Source organism: Anopheles gambiae, chromosome 3 (genome assembly GCF_943734735.2).
Source record: "Anopheles gambiae chromosome 3, idAnoGambNW_F1_1, whole genome shotgun sequence".
NCBI lineage: Eukaryota > Metazoa > Arthropoda > Insecta > Diptera > Culicidae > Anopheles > Anopheles gambiae.
In genome coordinates, this window is record NC_064602.1 from 30,622,244 (window position 1) to 30,636,072 (window position 13,829).

At 43.4% G+C, this 13,829-nt stretch overlaps 1 protein-coding gene across 5 annotated transcripts in view; it reads left to right on the plus strand.

Moving 5' to 3' along the window:
- Positions 1-2,547: 2,547 nt before the first annotated feature.
- LOC1280252 (uncharacterized) overlaps positions 2,548-13,829 on the plus strand; it is a 107,686-nt gene continuing 96,404 nt past the window's right edge. For 2 of the 5 annotated variants that reach the window (XM_061661661.1, XM_061661667.1), the window contains exon 1: positions 2,548-2,716. The gene's annotated coding sequence lies outside the window, so the exon portion shown is untranslated. Of the gene's footprint in view, positions 2,721-3,286; positions 3,806-13,829 lie in introns of those variants that run through there. The other 3 variants (XM_061661664.1, XM_061661665.1, XM_061661668.1) reach the window with 3 other exon arrangements.

Below are 13,829 nucleotides of genomic sequence, written 5' to 3' on the forward strand. Positions count from 1 at the left end.
CAACGTGGGGCGAAGACCAGCGCTGGTGTAGTGGATCGGCGGTCTGCGGTTGCGTTTGAAAATCCATCAGCCTGACGACGACGACGACGACGCTGGTAGTGGTTATGATTGGCCGTTTTCTCCCCATGGGTTGATCCTAACACTACAGTAGGTGAATGGGATGCAATGCACGTGATAGCTAAGACTTCGATCAAATTCGATGTGAATTTCATGGCAAAAGTAAGCATTAGAAATAATGTTTGCAAGATGCCTTTCATGATTGAAATCCATGTTTCACTTTTATAAAATTTGACTAATATTTTGGAATCGTTTATAAATTAAAGTAATAAAACGGATTGATTGATTGATCGATTTTTAACTGTAGTTTATAACAACGAATCATAATAAGTTTCAGTAAGCAAATGGACGTGTTGATTTCTTTTTAAAATCACTTTCTACGTTCTTATCTCTTTCATACCTCGATTTTTGTTAAATTTAATCCTATCGTATTCATCGTTTATCGGTATCAAGCACAAACTATTGTGCTTCGTGGTACTAAGTAAGTCCGAAGGCTAGGACCCAGCATGACCGAAGAGATCGTCACGTCAAAAAGAAGAGGAATAAGTTTATCATTTATCAATTGTCAAGTAGCTATACTAATGCAAAAAAAATGCAAAAATGCCGATCTGGTGGTGCAGTAGTCAACTCGTACGACGTAACAACATGCGTCATGGGCTCAAGCCGATACGTAGGACTGACTATTCTCCTCTACGTAATCTATGAGTCACTAATAGTCTAGCCCAATAGTGTTAGAGACAGACTGACAACTTGTTATTGCGCCAAAGAAGCAGAATTATAAGCAGCTATATTAATGCTCGTAGTTAGTGTTGGGTCAAGAGCGAAAGAGGTACCTCAATCGCTCCGCTCTTCTTATTGTGCGTGCTCCCGCACTGCCCACAGGAAAAACAGGTAGCACCGCACGGAGCGCTGCACACAGGAGCGATGAGCTCCCAGGAGCGATTGTGCGATGCGCTCCCAGGAGCAAAATTTCGCACTTTACTGAGCGCTGCACGCAGGAGCGATTGTGCGATGCGCTCCCAGGAGTGAAGTTTCGCACCTCACGGAGCGCTGCACGCAGGAGCTAGAAGATGTGCGCTTGAAAGCTTCGCACAGAAAATGATGGCTTGCATAAATCCAGGCCTTAACTTGCGGAATGTGAGCGGAATGCGCCAATTATTTTTACTCACCTGTTTGAAAGAAAATATTTGCTTATGATTTATGCATTCTAGTGTTGGGTAAAGTAGCACAATGAAGTGTGCGGTGCACATTCGCACTGTGCGCGTTCTCCGCACTGTGCGAGCACTCCGCACTGTGCGCGCACTTCGCACAGTGCGCGCACTTCGCACTTTTCGCACAGTGCGAGCACACTATACACTTGAGAGAGAGAGAGAGAGAGAGAGAGAGAGAGAGAGAGAGAGAGAAAGAGAGAGAGAAAGAGAGAGAGAAAGAGAGAGAGAAAGAGAGAGACAGAGAGAGAGGGTGAGAGAGAGACAGAGAGAGAAAGAGAGAGAGAGACAGAGAGAGACAGAAAGACAGAGAGAAACAGAGAGAGAGAGAGAGAGAGAGAAAGAGAGAGAAAGAGAGAGAGAGAAAGAGAGAGAAGAGCGCATCGCACAATCGCTCCTGCGTGTAGCGCTCATTAAAGTGCGAAATTTCGCTCCTGGGAGCGCATCGCACAATCACTCCTGTGTGCAGCGCTCCGTGAGGTGCGAAAGTTCGCTCCTGGGAGTGCATCGCACAATCGCTCCTGTGTGCAGCGCTCTGTGCGGAGCTACCTCAAGCGCACCGCACACTTTAGAGAGCGAGAGCGGTGCGCTCCGCTCTTGCAAAAGAGCTACTTGACCCAACACTACTCGTAGTAGATACGCTTTGTAGGTTGTAGAGATTACTTGACTTGTGACATAGAATGTTCAAATGACAAGTTCATTTTTTTGCATTAACGATTGGTTGCAATTGCTGATAAATTCAAGCATAGTTATCCTGAGAAATACAATAACAACTCTCGCCATAATGTCTTTATTACCATCATTTTGCAATTCGGTTCATTTTTCAGCCTAAATGGAGACAGAAAACAACTAGAAAATCATTTTCAAGTGATTTTAAACACGTAGAGCTGCTTAATAGCTGCATAACAGCTACAGTTTCACTCTTAAGCAGCGTAAATGACGTGGTTGTTTCGAAACATAACTTTTCTGCGTTTTTTACATTCATTTAACACACTACTACTAAACACTACTAGAAAAGTACAAATTACGTAGATTGTGAGTTAAATTATTAAAAATAAATAAAACCTTCAATTGTTTTCTTTCCTTCCGCCCACCAACAAATAACATCAACGCTCATTCCTACCCCTTGACAGCGAGCACAAACGTCACCGGCGGCATTTGGCGCGTGACAGCTGCCATCGACGTCAATGCGAACAGTGAGCGAAGCCGCTACCCCATTTCGTCCAAATCGCACACTGAGCAGGCTACAGTTCGTGGTCAAAACAGCACCTTGTTTACCATTTCCAACGTGAGAAAAAGTCAAAAACGTTCATTATTTTGTCCAGCACGGACGTCGTCGTTGTCGTCGTCGGGTCGCGTGAAGTTCTAATGTTTTGTTTTCAGTTTTAAACCCTAAACCATACAAACTTGAGTGTTTTCGCAATTGAAAGAAAAAGAAAAACGTGTAAGAAGTACGTAAGTGATTGTGAGGAGGGAATTTAATTTACTTTTCTGTGCAGTTTTTGTTCTTTTCAATGTGTGTGTGCGTGTGCTTGCGTTCGTGTTCTTTTTCGGATTCTTTCCCTCATAGAGAAAGGGGAGGAAAGGTGCTGCCGTAAAAAAACCCTTTTTCGCGGTGCTTGATGCAGGGAGTGAAATGTGAATTGTGTGCTTTGTGGCTTCAAGATGTTCCTTTTCTCAACAAAGTGGTAGAATCTTACCCATCCTCCCGGTCGCTTGGTGCAGCAATGCGTCTTTCGCACCAGAATTATTCAACCAAACAGGCGAATTTTCAACACACAAACACGCGAAGGTGCTTACAGTGTGCAGAAATTCCCAGAAAAGAAAAGCTGGTAGGGAAAGCAGCAGCTTTTCCATTCGCAATCAAACACGGAAACGGAGACGCGCAAGTGTAGAAAAGGCGCACCAGAGAAGGAAGTGGTTAGGAAGGACAGGATGGCAGTGCGTCAGGGGGGGACTGCAGCAGAGTCTTGTTCGGTTGTTCGGGGTTGTTTTGCCCTGATAACATTGTTCTTCCCCAGGGTTTAGGTGTGTGATTGTGTGAAACATTGCCGCCACTATCGAAATAAAAAATAAAGGTGCGTGTTCCCGTGTGCTACTGTGTGCGTGTGTGTGTGCGGTTTAAGCTTGCGAAGAAGAAGCGTCATTGTGCGGTAGGAAAAAAGGGCTGTTAGAAAAAGGAAAAAAACCTCCCAAAAGCTAACAAATACAAATGCGCTCCAAGAAGCCAAGCAACGGAATGTGTGACCGTAGTGTGTGGGTAATTTCAATTCAATTTGTGAGTCGGCTAATGCTTTTCTAAGGTTACTGCGAGCAACATGAAAAGGTGTGTGTTGCTTGTCTGCCAGTGCGTGTGAGAGGAAGTGTGTGTATGTGTGCTACGATTTGAAAGAAAAGGAAGCAAAAAGGATAACAACCGAAACGACGGCGGAGTACCTTTAATTACTGTGTGCGTCCAGGTCAAAGACAAGGGAACGATTCGTCTCGTGTGTTTTCAACGTAGACAACAATGGCAAATGGTCCAACAAAAAGCCTCACAGGTAAGAAGTAGTGAAAAGTGAATTAAACGTACCTTAAGAAGGTTTATTCTTTCATTCTCTATGTTTGTATGTGTGTGTGTGTGTTGAACAACAACCTGCCTGTTTTTGGAGCAATGTATGCTACCAGCCACCGTCGCAGGTTGCTATGATTTGTGTCGAGACCCTTTTGTTGAGGGCGTTTTAAATTTCCCAGCGCTCAAGGGCTGTGGAAATTGAAATTGAGCTGGAATAGAAATTGAATATATGCAAGGCTTTATGCTCCAATTTTTAGAAGTTCTTGTATATTGTATATTTTGACATTTTGTCTGTATTGTGAACGTAAAATGACACTACACACCCTATTAACCCTATTATCTCACTCGCTGAAAAGCACTTCGAATAGTTCAATTCAATTTGAAAATAATTCAAAATAAATAAAGAACATTCTCCTAATAAGCTTCATCTTATCCTGTTAAGATTATGATACCCCGATACCGGTTCCCTGTTCAATTGGCACCCCCAGGCAACCCAGCATCCCAGGCGTTGCCGTTTGAATTTTAACCGTTTTTTGCGTTTTGATATTGTGCGACCCGCTTCACGAACCGTTTGCTGTTTTCGAATACGGAATACGACTTTTCTTAATATGCCTTCAACATCATTCTAGAGCCTGCTTCCTCTTCCACCACATCTGGATGTGCCAGCCGGATGATCACTATCGGGAATGATGTTTGAGAACAGGTTAATGCTGCCCCAGCAGAACCAGTTATTCCAGTTGACCGGTGCCAGAGCCTCCTTCCCGAGACACACACACCTCCCCACCAATGATCTGCGAACGGATGTGAATGTATTATTTAAATGTGGCTTTTAAATGTGTTGTTTAGAGAATGGCCCCCCTTGGTGGCAAACTCCCGGGCAAACAGCTGCAGTAAACTTTTCGAGAAGGTTTATTGGTTTATAAATTGAGAATTTGGTTGAAATCCCAACCGTGGCGGGAGGAAAAGCGTACAAACCGCAATATGACGTTGTTCTTACTTTTAGGGTAGCTGTTGTTATAGCGTGTGATCACGAGAGTGACCGAGAGCGACTGGAAGGCCAGCAAACTAGTAGGCTTTACCTTATCAGCTTCCTACGGACGTCCAGCATAACCACCAGCTCGCGATAATGGTGCGACAAGACGGTTACAGAACCCCCCAACGCTTTGCGAAAGTGAAAACGCATTTTGGTGCTGTATAGGTTTGCCCGCTTCTGTGTGTGTGTATGTTTTCCAGTGGCGTTGTCATGCGTTTTTATGGTCCCCCAGCATTTGATAAGATCACTGGAAAGAAGGGGAGGGGGGGGGGGGGATTTGGTGATTTTGAAGTAGTTGTCCAAAGGCACGACCCGCTGGATAATCTCTCGCCTTTCGCCTTGCTGAAGTAAAATGATAAGAAAAGCTGTCCCGCAGCGTAACAACAATTATTGAAGCCCTCAAATTGCAGAGTTTTTTTTTTTGCTCTCTTCCCTAAAGCACCAAGTTGGATGACATTCAGACGGTGAAAGTGTCTCTCCGTTTGCCGAGAAATTGTCCAAGTGAGATTTTATTGCTGCGCGCGTAAATCTGGAAACGAGTTTTTGATTGGATGTAATTATACAACGTCGTTATCTTTGGCTCGTTGAGATTTAAGACCTTTTTTTGATTAAATGGGTAAAATAATTCTTCGTTGCAACATTTACAAAAAAGCAATTTCTTACTGATCCTTGAAGCACATTGAAACAGAAAGGCAAAACATTGGATATGGAAATACACAAATCTGTCTCACTGGAATCCTTCAACAAGTAACGGAGCTTTACAACAGAAGAGAAAGACTCTTAATGATGATAGTAACATACGGTGCATGTTGCAAAAGCGCCCCTCCGATGCATTGTGCGTGCCAACAGGAAACATGACAGAAGTCATTACTCTTCGGCTGTTGGAACGCGCCGGGCGGAATTTACGCCACAGCCGTATATAGCATGGGGACAACTTTCCACAGAAGGCTACTTGGCTGTGGGGCTGGACCAACGGTTCAAGATCGTTGTATACATTTCTTTGCACATACGCGCACACCCTTTTGCGAGTACGGGCAGATGTCGCTTGGGAGCTCCAAAGTCCACAGAAAGAGTCAGTCTGCCGTCAGTCTCTTGTCTGGATGTTTTGTGACTCTTCTGTGGGATGAGCAAAAGACATTGAAGTTAAGGCGACCCATAATTAAGAAACATTTTATTACTGCACTGTTTCAGTGAATGTGAAGACTTTGATATTGGGATTAAGGGGGATGTCTGTCTGCCTTTGTGGCAAGGACGTGAAAAGGAACGTAGCAAAGGATTTTAAGAGCGAGTGATTGGGGAGTTAGGCATCAATATTTAGGCATTAATGGAAGAGCTTTTTCGCCGATTACGCTCAAAGAGCTTTGATTTAATTGAATAAGGTCTTTTGGCAAGCTCTTGAACCTAATGAATATTTTTGGAGGATGTTCTTGACTTCTTAAAAACCTTCAATTTCCAACATTTTAGGCACCACGGGAAAGATCTTACATTTCTTACCGATTAGAGATGTCTTTGGTGAACCTCTTGCACTAATTACATTCTCTCATTAGCTTCTACAACCGCTCCTGCTTATCCAATAAAACCGTTTTGGTCATTTTCGGGTGGAAATATGATGTTGTGGATTTACCAGAGCGTGCTGTTGGGGGAAAAAACCCCATTTCAGCTCAGGCCCAAGGCTCGGTAGTTAATATTCGGTGCAAATGAAGCTGTCCGCTTATTAGCGCATCAGTGAGTAGAGTAAACAGTTTCGGCTTTTGGCGGTTACGTAACATCCAAAGTGTTTGTGTGTCGGTCCTTAGCAGAGACCGACCCGTGACAAGGTAATGAGATTAGGTGAGCCAAAAATAGACAAAAAATTAGTTTGCCTGATGGTGGTCGGTTAGCTGAGAGCGGTCAGCAGCGGCGGCAACATTTATTAGCTGAGGCCAAACGGTGGTTAATCTGTTTATGTTATTTTATGCTGCTGCAGGGGTGTAGGTGTTGATTAGTTTCACGTTTTTCATGTTTATGGGCATGTTATGTTGTCTGTTTCTGTTCTGGAATAACATCTACTCAATTTGCTACTTTCTTCGCCATGCATGCCACGTTGGAACATGTAGTAGGTAGAATTAATGGAAGAAAGGCGCCCCTACGGGTGTCTTCAAAAACTGTCTTTATCAGTGACAATGCGTCACTAATGAGCAAACCTCCTTCACCCACAGCTGCGCTTGGCTGTCCCTGACTCATCAGTGTCAATGTCGGGTTAGCTGAACTGATAGAAGGTAAGCAAGAATTCGAGGTTTAAACTGCAAACCTTGCGGAAAAGCGTAACTTGAAATAGAAATAAAGTTATCAACCTTTGTCTCCTCTGTCCCCAACATAATACGCATCTCAAATCTTACAGTTGCGTAATAACCTTACACTTCGATTGCATTATAACCGATAGAGAAGGCGCAAGTGCATTTTGCAATCTGAACGTAGCCTTCTCCACGCCAAGCCACGCTCGAAACTGTTCTTCCTCCTTCCTTGGCCGTTTGATTCGTTTGACGGTCGAAATGCAGCAGAGCTTGAAGCGTCGGTTCAGTGAAAGGTCAACGAAATCAACGTCACTTCTTGATACCCGACAGCACACAACTCGCACACTTTTACGGTCTATCGGCCTGATAATGATGCTGCTGCCGCTTGCACCGTAAGAACGGGCGAATGATGATGGGCAGCTAGATAGTGTTAGAAGAGGAAGGTTTCTTTCTCGTTTTAGCTCTTTTCTTCTTACACAGTTGTGGAAGAAAGCCGGCAGAATCTAAGCTGGATTTTTCCATCTTGTGTTGTGTTGTGGTTCCGTTGCGTGCGTAATTGTGTATACAGAGTGTTTGTACATTCTTCTAGTCTGTAAAGTGTGTTGGTGATAAGAGAAGGCACGTTTGAAACATTTAAGTGTTGGCTGTTGTGTTTGGGGTTTTAGCAACGTCAGTTATAGTTGTAACGTCATTATTCACTGTAAAAAAAAAACGTTTTTTAGAAATTTTAAAGTTAACTATTTAGGTATTCTTTTGACTAAATGAATATCTATTTTTCAATGATGTCTTACTCGTGGGTTTTCACTCTTTGAAAAAGCCTTTTCTGCGTATTACAATTGGCTCGAAACTGGGTTCGATCCCGCGACATTTTGTGTGTAAATCCTAGAACTTACCTCGACCCTATGAAACCAATGTGGAAGAGCTAAGTTAAATGCAGTATAAGTGATGTTTCCTTATCTGATACTTACTCATACATACTACTCATTGACGCTTTATAAAGAATTATCTAGCTGGCTCTCTTTTTTATACAGCATTAATAAACTTCCACCACACGACCGTTGCAATAAATATCGCCAAAAGTTAATTTACCTCAGCGACAACATGGTCACAGAAATGGGAACACACGTAACTTTCTACCGGTTCTACCCAATTGCTGGCGAGCCTTGTAACAAATCTCCATTAAATAATTCCATTCTACTTGAGAGTTGGCAGCTTTTGGCACTGATCCAAACCGAACGAACGCGGTATCTTGGTCACACGGGTGGATACTTCGACTTTGAAATTACACGAAGAAAATAAGTTTGGTGGTGGTGAGTTTTTGGTTTTCTTTATGCAGTACATATGGCGTGTACCGCGTTGCCTCTCAAACACACACACACACACCACTGCAGGAACATTCTTATCACCTGAGTCTCAGCTGTTCGTTCTCGTTGTCAGCAGCAAGGGGAGACAGGTTTGTGGAACCGGTATGATATCCCCTGCTAAGGAATATATACATAAATTGTCATTAAAACTTCATTTCGCCATTGATGGCCTCGGGATAGCCATCCGGTGTGACAGACTTTGGCACACGCTATGATGCAGTGGCGTATTTGGTGGATAGTTTAATCGAGCCCACGATGCACGATTGCGGCAAGGTGCGCTTACTGATTGGTTATTGATTGGCTGTATCGGGGAAGGATATAGCGGGAAAGTGATTGCAAGTTATAAGCTGTTCCGACGCCAACGCCGGGAGCGCACGATGGGGGAGGCAAGAGAGAAAATACACGATTATCATTTTTCATCGTTACCCATCTACTACAATCGCATAAATGGATGAGGAAAAAGTTTTATCAGTTGCCTCGTGAAGGGTCGCTGCGCCGTTCCGGTTGTCACCGAGAGCTGCTCCCTCGGGACGCCATGCACATGCACGCTCTGTCTGTCTACTTTTCACCGTAAAAGGGCTAAACTTTTACGCCCATAAACGGCCAGCAACTGGACATCATACAACGGCACAAACGACACTAAAAAGCGGCAAGTAAAACATGTTCAAAATTGTAAACTAAAAAACACTCAACAACACTTTCATTGGTTTGACTGTTTTGTGGTCTCGTGTGTGGTTGCTCCCAATGAGTAAGTTGTTTGTGGGAGTTTTTCTGCTTTTTTTGGACATGTATGGGCGTATTTTTCTTTATGTTTATTACTCTCACAAATGGTCCCCATAAGCGTCATTACGTGTTAAAACAGAGAACAACTTGTGGAGCAGTGTAATGGAGAAGGTACAGATGCCCGGTGCCTCTGTACGAAAGATGATAAGAGCAGGACGGTTGTGGTTGACTCAAGCTGTACGGCTAATTGGTAAACAGCACGTGTGAATTATCGGCAGATAAGTAGAGAGCGTCTATTGAACTACTACGTCTTGATCTGAAAATTGAAATTTGTTGATTGTGTGATACGGCTCTTCAAACACTCGATAAAACCAGTAAACGTAAGATAAGTAAAATAGAATTTCATACTAACTCCAATAAAATTCTTTGCAAACTCAGTGACCGCACAGACTGCCCCAGGGTGAATTAATCATCGTCATAAAGGAAAACCATACCACACCACCGTGTGATGGGTGATGAGTAATCGCGGAATTCTTTCTATACCCTCGCAGGTTATGGACCTCTTTCTCTCTATGGCGGGCTACAACCAGCGAACCGCAAACGGAACTCACACGGAAACTGTTCCTTTATTTCCATGGCTCATTCCACGATGAAGAATAAGCTCTTGTGCTCTTGTTTCGTGCTCTTTGTGCGGAGTTCTTTTTTTCTTTTAAGTGTTCCGTTGTGCTAGAAGTTAAGCTTGTACTCTTAGTAATGGTTAAAACCGACCGCGACTAAAACCATGGCAAACAGAAAGTGGTGTCTAACCAACTTCGCTGCTGCTTTGGCGAGTTTTATTTCTTTATGTTTTTCCAGAAGAGGCTGTCAGTGGTTTGTTATTAAAGATCAATTTAATAGTAATAAGTCGAACATGATTTTCGAGACTAGAACCTAGGGGCTGCGTGTTCTTGAAGCAGTGCATTTGCCGTCTCTGTTACGAGACATGTCCAAGTCAATGTGTTTTAATATTGTCTTTATTCTCCTTCACGTCGCTATCGGTCAATCATACAACAAGTCAGGTCAAGTATTGAAGATAGCAGCCGAGTCCTTTCGCGCGCGCGTGTGTCATATGAGGTAGATAAGAAAGTATTTTGCTCTTCAAAAATATTGAATCTAGCTTCTAGGTCACGACCACCATGCTGTAACAAGAGCCTGCGACCGATACTACACGTCCAATGTTCCACCTAATTATAGCATGCTGGCAGCAAATGTAGAGCGGAACTGGGGAAATGTGAAGGTCATCCTTGCCTGTCCCTTTGCTCCGCGAAGTATATGGATTGAAGTGGGAAAGCTTTTCCTTGTACGCTTTTTTAGGGCTTATGGTGGACCTCTTATTTTTTCTAACAGATTCTGCTTCTATGGTGATGTCCACACACGCCACTACACATTGCTAAGGGGATAACTAAGAGGATTAATTTTTTGTTCTCTTACATCGTAGATAGACTTCGTGTGTGGTAGTTTTTTTTTACATATTCTCAGAAAAAAACCATCACCACTATATCGCACCTTGAAGCTGTTGTGCTAAAGAGTGCAAAAAAGAAACGGAACTCCAGGGGTGTTCGATTAGCCCTACACTGACTGACGTGTGTTATACGGGCTGCATGCTGGTCGTGTCATCTGCCAAGGCAGAAGAAGACCTAATCCAATGTGTTAGTAGGTCAAATGTAGAATGGAGGGGCGAAAGAGTCGGCTTGTTGAGTGTACCGTGATGCTGCCTCCCTATATAGTAGGACCTGGTAGAATCTTTTGCCCGGATTTTAACACTTACCGCAAACACTCACTCCCTGCCTTTTTCCACTGTTCCTAAAGGTTTCACGCTTAACGGTCACGGTGACATGACCCAGTTGAAGACATAGGAAGGGAAAGGAACAAAAAAAAGTGCACAGTTGCACACATTGCAATGAAGGGAAAAGTGCAGATACTAAACCCCGCAAGATGGCTTCGGGTTAGGTTGGACCGGTCGGGGGCTGAAGATTTTCCAACCGGCATTGACCCTCCCAATGGAAGGCTATTTTTCGCTCGTAGGCTTACCGGTCGGTTTGCCTTGTTCCGCAACACCTCAGCCGGTTCGAAGTACTGGAAGTCTTTAATCTTTTTGAAGCTTGAACAATTTTCCCGGTTCTTCCAGCTGTATACTACCACGAGTGTGTGTGTAAAAAAGGCTTATCGTGGGGAGAGTTTGCTTTCTGGGTTGTCTTTCTGAACGGTTCTTTTTTTGTTGTTGCTAAAAATGCTGCTTGGCTTTTCCGTTATGGCAAGCCGGTCTGTACGACACGGTGGAAATTTGTGTGGAGAAAAGTGAGACCCCGTTAGGTGCGAGAAAAATTGCGAGAAACGATATATGGTATGCAGTTATCGTGTTTGGTTTGTTAAGCATTCAATGCTGTTTTTTCGCGTTTCTTCAAATAGACAGCAATTAGTTGATAATGTGTTGATAATTGAGTTAATTGAATTATAAAAGCCCCGTTTAAATACATCTTTTTCTTTAAAGTAATGCTTGCTGACGCCTTATTTCATGACTAATTGTGGTAACATATTGAAGCTGAAATATACGACCATTAAAAACTAAACTGTGTATCCAACTATTTATAATAGACGTCTCCAAATTCTGGGTTCATAAATATCACGTCCTATCACACCCCTCATCTTACACATCACGCTACTATTACATCAAACTTCCATTCCAAAGACACCAAACTTGATTACTTATTTAAGCGGCAAGCTAAGTAACTGATCGTTCCAATAAATTACGATAGCGTTCTATCTCGCTCCCTGGAGAAAAAGGCATACCACACATTGTACGTATCGCTGGGTAGATTGGTAGACACACCTTCCACTAGTCGGTGTCGTCTGGCCCCAGTTGCCCCTTAACTACTTTGGTCCGGAATTAAATGGTTTTTCCCTCGGACTACCTCTTAGCTGGGTCAAATCGATCGAACCATAAGCTCGTCTATGTATCGTGTGTGCCGTTCATCAATATTTATTACATGCTGTCTTCTCATGGCCAGTGGTGACTATCAGTGAGACGCCCCAATACCTAACGTCTAGAAGTTCTTGAGGTTGGAATCACCCACACTCACGAATGCTTTTCAGTAGCGCAGATAAGGCGAGTCGTTTAAATTAGCAGCAAATGTGCATTATTGATGTGGTTTCGAGGGTGGTGAAGACATACCCTTTGAGGATAGGCAAAGGAATGATCATATCAACACGCTGCAGTCAATTATGTGTTGCTGTTTTTGTTGGATCTTGGGCCTAGAAGGAAATAAACATTGACGTATTTATGAAGGAACATATAAATACGTTTGTACTGGTGATGATGAGTGTATGAGTTACATAGAGTTAATGAGTGTATGAGTTAAACTTTAACTCACCCTCTACGAATCATGAAAACTATTGTGAGTGGATTCGGCATGGAAAATGAGCAACCAAAAAGGTTGAAAATTGCATTATATAGCAACTTCTTGATGAGTAATTCTCTGTAAATATGTAACTCATTCACTCATTCTAACTCAGCATGCACATCACTAGTTAGAATACACGCACTCTCTGGTTAACCTGCTGTTATCGATAAAATGCAATTTTGCAACAAAAAAAAAGAAACAGGGTTTTGTATTTACGCAACTGTTTTGTTGCGTTTTCTACCTTGTGGCATCGTTATTGATTGATTGGATGTGAGTTTTTTGTGTGCGTAATGCAATTGATCAGCAATATTTTTGCTGACCTCCATCGCATACAAACCACCATTTCCGCCGATTATCGTTTAATCCAAATCGGTGCTTTACTATCGAACTTCGAAACGCTCATCGTACGACGGTACGGTGTAACGCACCTACACACATGCAAAATCGATTCCCTTAGGGGTTTCTTTTGCCCTGGATCACTGGCAAAACTGCCAACAAAAACAAAACTCTTCTGCTGTATATGACGCGATTGTTTCGAATCGCGAGTTGCGGCGTACCCGCCCGTGTGCTATAGCTTGTGACTGGTGCCGCGTCACGTTGTTGACGTGATTCCGCTGTCGTACGTACGCGCACTGGTCTACCGATAAAAAGCGTAGCAAAAAAAAACCCAAACCAAGGAAAGCACTTTAGAGGGGTTTAGTGGGACAGAGAGGCCTCGGTGCACGTTGTCACTGTATCGATACGACGACCACGACGACGACAATCGATAGAAAAGACGGCGCTGGTCAATATAGCAGCATCTAATGTGGTGCGTGTCTGTCTCTGCTGGTATTTGTTCGTTTCGTTTTTATCGCTGTTCGATGGGAATGAGTTTTGTCCGTGGTACTGCGGACGCGTCTGCGTTTGGAAAGTGCCTCATGCGCGCTCAAACAAAACCGTTCATCCGCTTCACCGATAACGCGATGCGCGCGGTTTGATGTTTTGGTACGTGCAAAAGCGTCAACCTCTCTCTTGTCGAGTGGTCGGGTTGATGACGGCTGCTAGAAGAGGGTGTTGATTCTTACGAACTCCACAGAGCAATATGTATGTTTGATCTTGTAACAGCGGATATTGATTTCGTGGTAGCCAGAATTGGATTGAGATTGGAGTGATTGTATTAAGGCTGTATAATGATTGC